Genomic DNA, 6,000 nt, shown 5'->3' with positions numbered 1-6,000 from the left:
AGGGGACCTCATGAATCTGCCAATATTATATCATGTCTACAATAAAGAGAAACATACTGCTGCTATCATTTTTTACAAAGCTTTTGCTGGGATCTTGTATTGAACTTACAGACAAAGAAAATTAAATTAGACTAAAAAAAAAAAAAACAATCCTCTCTTTCCCCTCCTCTTCTCTACATCAGAAGAAAAATTTGAAACATTTTCAAAACCTGCAAAATCCATTGCTTATTTAGTTATTGGCAAAGCTGTGTGACACAGTGGAGAAACAGAAATGTTCCCAACTCTTCCTTTGGAAACTTGCCGATATCATCTCCAAAGTGTCCTACAGACATTAACCACTGATGTTTTTCCAGTGCACCTACCATCAGTGTTCCTAAGCACTTTAACCAGAGTTTTATTTTGAACCAAAAGCACAAAAGGGAACACAAATCTCCATACTGCCCTGGTTTAGCAGAAGTACCTTTTTCTCAGGTAACTTAGGCCTCCCAATGAAACCATTTCCCTTGGGAAAACTTTGATTCCTAGTTAGGAATGTCTTTCCCCCTCATATCCTCTTTGTTGCTCCACTTTCACACAGTCTACATTTACTAGTATGTAACCCCCATGTGGTAGATCAGAGATGGCCACACATTCTTTGACACTCCTCTCCTTGGGAGGTGGGATCTGTTTCCATCCTCCTTGTTTCTGGACTGTTCTGTGACTGCTTTGACTAATGGACTATGGCATAATTGGTGCCATGCCAATTCCAAGTCCAATCTTTAAGAGAACTGGCAGCTTCCTCCTTGTTCTCCTGAGTCCTAAACAAAGCACTATGCAAAAATCTAACTGTCCTCCAAAAGAGAGCATGTGGAGAGATGCCTTAAGACCACATGGAAAGGGAAAGGGGCCCAAAGCCATTTCTGTCAAGACATCAAGCATGTGGGTGAAACCATCATGGACCTTCAGACCATACCAGCCGCCAACTGAAGAGTACCCAGTCAATGCCATGTGGAGCAGAAGAATCACCCAGCCAAGCACTGCCTAAATTCCTGACCCACAAAATTATGAAACATAATTAAATGTTGTTGTTTTCAATGTTGTTATTTTAAGACAGCAAGTTTTGGGGTAGTATGTTATGCAGCAATACATAACAAAGATACCACACTATTGTTTTACTACACTTCACAGACATTGCTTTTTTATTTTTCCAATTGAAGGCAAGACCCTCCACTAGCAAAAAAGATTACAACTCACTTTATTGCAGTGGTCTGGAAACAAACCTGCAATATCTCCAAGGTATCCCTGTATTAAACACTGACATCTTCAAATCTTTCATACTCAAAATTCAGTCTTTCCTACATTGCCTAGAATAGTGACAGAACCATCTCATGCCAGGCAGCCACAGCTGTTAGGAGGAAGGGCCGGGTCCAAGTTGAAACAATAGAAGAATCTCTTCCCCACAGGGCTAGAGATGAGTCTACATGGCTAAGTTGAAAGGTCAACCCCTGCCACCGAGGACTCCAGAAATCATAGACCACCACGCCTGGAGTTTGCCAGCTCACACAGGTCCACCATCCCTGGCAGTGTCCTTTGACCTGCCCCATCCCTCTAATGCTCCAGCAAACCCACATCTAGCAACCTCATGTCTACCACCTTGTGGGGGTCACATGTGGTCATTCTTGGAGGTGGGATGAGAACCAGACCCTCTTACTCCAGCCTTGCCCTTTCAGGGTGGGCCAAGGAAAGAAAAGCTAAGCCTTGGGAGGAGAGATTCCTGGGTCAACATCCCCAGCCCATATGACTGGCAGTTGCCACCCACTCTGGCCCATGTGCCTGTTCTCACCCACACAGAGGGAGGTGTCACTATCAGAAACCATAATTAGAGATATCATCATATACTTTGGCTCCCTGAGAACAAATTCTTCCTTACAACATGCAAAGCTATTGTTCCATTTTCAAACATCCAACTAACTTTCAAACATGTGGTTGGGAACCCATTCGGTACAAAAGTAAGACACCGCCTCTTCTGAATTGTAGGCATGGCCTTGAAATTCAAGAAAAGGCATTTCCAGGCTTGAGGCAAGACTGGGAAACTTTCAAATAACATGATGAGTCTGGCAAACACAGGGTAGCGAGGTCCAGCATGTACAGAGGTGAGCTTGGGCAGAGAACCTGTGACAATGGGAAAAGAGGAGGTGCAAAGAGGGTCTTCCCCGCTCCTGGTTCCTGCCTTGAAAGTGAAGTACCGGTCAATGTCATTGGAGGCCTCTCCCCATTGTCCATGTAGACAAATTAAAATGGCGAGTTGACCACCTGAAAAATCTGTCGTGATAGATAACCAAGTGTGAATATAATTGGGGGGCGAGGGGGAGGTGCCAGATTGAGGGAAAGGAAAGGAAGAAAATTTAGAATGTTTCCAATTTTTCAGTAATTGTCTCAGTCTCTTGTTTCAGATAAAATATTTAGGGGAAAATGCCTTCCAGAGCATCATTGGGCCAGGTCTACAGAGGCAGGGGAGAGAAAGGAGAAGGGTAAAGCCACCCAGGTTACCTGTCTGGTTGCTTAGACGGTCCAATTTCACTAAGAATCACACATCCCTCTTCATTCCTTCTGCCGTGTTTGCCTGACCTTTTTCAATTTCTTTTTCTGTTTTCCATTGCCCTGAGGGAGTAATCTAGCCACTCGGGCTTTCTTTGCATGCAAAATGTAACAGTTCTTTCTTTCTTCTTTCAGATAAAGGCAGTCTTGGGGAGGGGGAAAGAAAAGCGCCTGGCTTCTTCAAATTAGCTCTGAAATAAAAGTCATCGCCAGATGTTATATAAAAGGTGACGTAATCCCAAAGTACTTCATTACATATGCAGCTCTGCTCTTCAGCCCAGGAGGAGTTTATTACATTTTGTCGATCCCATTTTCTATACCCACATCATTTTTACATAATTTTTTCCTGCCTGACAGACATCTTCACATTTTCACAGCAACCCATCAAGACAGCATTACAACAGCACAGGGAACCAGGTTAGCAGTTTACAAATAATGGTGCTAATAAGCCAGATTTGTCCCTGAGATACAGATCAGGGGTAAATGGTCTACCCATGCGTGTGAGAAGCACATCTATTTTAGAATAATAGGGAAGGAAGCAGAGCACCATTCCAGCCGACACCGTGTTCTTTCAGAATTTATTCTACAAGTAGAAAAAAAAGTGGGGGGGAAATGACGATCTAAACTTATTCTTGCCATTCTCTTCATTTTCCTAATAAAGTCCTGGCTTGTGGTGAAATAGGTAGCCATGCCAAATGGATTAAGGTCAGACTTCTTGCCTTTTTGGATTGGCACAAAATTTAGACAAAAACGTATCATTTGTACCAATGCAATATCTAGCTACCGAGATGCTTTAAGTGCAAACACTGCAAGACACTTCCACTCCCTTAGTGCTAAGCATCTTTCCTCCTCCTTCCCAGGCACTCGCGCCCACACTGCCCTCTGATGGTGAAAAGCAGCAGTGCAGGCTCGACGCTTCTTTCCTTAAGGGGGATGAGGACAGGTTGGAGAGAATGGCTGAGAGGGCATCTGCCTTAAGATCAGTGTAAGAGGTCAAGTACACTCAGCTCTTAGCTCCTAGTTGAAAATAAACCTATCTGACTCAGAATTCCAGTGGGATAAGAAAGTGCCTGTAACTCCCAACCCAAGGAAACATATATGTCATTCATCTTAAGAACCTCCTTCAGTTTTAAGGAAAGACCCCTGTTAAAAAGTTAAAATTAGGGAGGTAAGAGATCAACCGAAGGACTTGTATGCATGCATATAAGCATAACCAATGGACGCAAGACACTGGGGGATGAGGGCATGTATGGGAGTGGGGTGGAGGGCAATGGGGTGATATGGACACATGTAATACCTTAATCAATAAAAAAAAAAAAAAGTTAAAATTAACTTCATGGTTTTAAACTGTAACTACAAACTTAGGGTAACATAGGTTTTATGTTTATTTACTTATTTATTTAGAGAGAGAGAGAGAGAAAGGAAGAAGGATAAACAGATAAAAACATCGTTGAGAGAAGAACATCATCAATCGGCTGCCTCCTGCACGGCCCCTACCAGGGATGAAGCCTGCAAATGAGGTACGTGCCCTTGACAAGAATCAAACCCGGGACCCTTCAGTCTGCAGGCCGATGCTCTGTCCACTGAACCAAACCGGGTAGGACCTCATTCTTTTATAAGAGCAGCATTTGAATATGGGACAAAGGGAGACGTGAAAGCTTCATGGAGGAACTTTTCCCCCCTCTACCCCTACACACCCCCAGGAAACTGATACAGATCTGAGGATAACTAGCCCCCAACATAGATTTATTCTATTTCTTATTTTGTCCAAGGTCAGGACATTCCTTAGTCCTATAAGAAATTTGATTTGTAGGTTCAAATTCTTTTCCTTTTTTTAAGTAGCATTTCTTTATATGAAGGTTACTCGTGCACAGGGTAGAGTCAAATAGTTCTACAAGACTCATTCCAAAACAACAGCAGTCCCCGCAGCCCCCACCTTCTGTTTCCTGCCCCCAAGAGACAGGTACTTTCAGCTCTTCTACCCGAATCATTTACTATTTGCCCCCATATTTCTAAGTTATGTGTTTATGTTGCTACCTCTTCATATTTCAGCTTAATCGCCTATATTAACTGTGCACAAAGGGAGATGATTACACACACACACACACACACACACACACACACACGACCCCATCACTCTTACATACAGTATAATTTTGGTAAGATAAACAATCAATATTTATAGTACTATTACCATTAAATCCTCAACAACTAAGCCATGTGATATACCATATTGATCTTTACTTTCTCGAACAAGTTTTGCTTTTCCCTGGAGTTGGAGAAAAAAAGTCTAAGTTTTCTATATACTTACTGAGTTTTGAAGGGCTGCCATAACGAAGTACCACAACCTAGGTGGCTTGAAACAACAGAAATGTATTTGTCTCATCATCCTGGAGGCTAGAGGCCTGAAATCAAGTAACCAAGGAGGCCATGCTCTCCGGAAGCTCCACGGAAGTCCTCCTTTCCTAGCTTCCTAGTCTGTGGGCATTCCTTGGCATTCCTTGGCATTCCTTGGCTTGTAGGAATATCTCTGCCTTAAGGTCACCTGGCTTTTTTCCCTGTGTATGTCTGTATTTTCGCAAGGTATTCTCACTTTCTGTTTCTCTTCTTTTCTTGTTTTCAGAACATCAATCATCTTGGATTAAAGGCCTACTCTACTCCTGTATGACCTTACCTTAACCGACATCTTACTAACATCTGAAATACCAGGGGTTAGGCCTTCGACATGTCTTTTAGAGGGCACTATTTTACCCATAACATTTATCTCCACTAATTTATTCCCAAACTGTCCAATTATATAAATCTCCTCTGAGTATATTCCAACATTTTCTGTTTCCTATCAGGCTTCATCTTCTATCTTGGTTCACATTCAAATGGGCTTTTCCTTTATGACTGGCTACAACTACAGCTCATGTTTTTTTCAGGTTCCAATGCAAAACAGTGCATGTTTCTCCCTCAACAGTCCCATTGGCTCCATAGACTCACAAGCCAATCTCAAACCAACAGCTATAAGCAGGAGAAATGCTACCTGCAGACTGACTTAGGCCTGGGTCACATGTTCCACCCCTGGAGCTAGAAGTGGGCCAGCTTCATTTAACTACATGATCTCAGCATGGAGAAGAGGTGAAGAGATGATGGGCACCAAAAATAAATTAATATCCACTATAGCCTGTTAATAAGCATGTTAAGACGAGTCATTTTTCCCCAAGCCCAGAACACAATCCATAACCACCAAGAAGGAATCATGACCACAGTGTGTCTCTGAGGGTGTTTCTAGAAGAGATGAGCATATGAATTGGTGGACTTCATAGAGCAGATGGCACCCCCCAATGCAGGGAGGCATCATCTATGCCCTTGGCAAACTCCTGGTTTTCAGGCTTTTAGATCAAATTTGGAATCTCTGACTCTTAGGTCTTCAAATTT

This window comes from Eptesicus fuscus, chromosome 4, assembly GCF_027574615.1.
Source record: "Eptesicus fuscus isolate TK198812 chromosome 4, DD_ASM_mEF_20220401, whole genome shotgun sequence".
NCBI lineage: Eukaryota > Metazoa > Chordata > Mammalia > Chiroptera > Vespertilionidae > Eptesicus > Eptesicus fuscus.
This window is presented reverse-complemented; position numbering follows the sequence as displayed.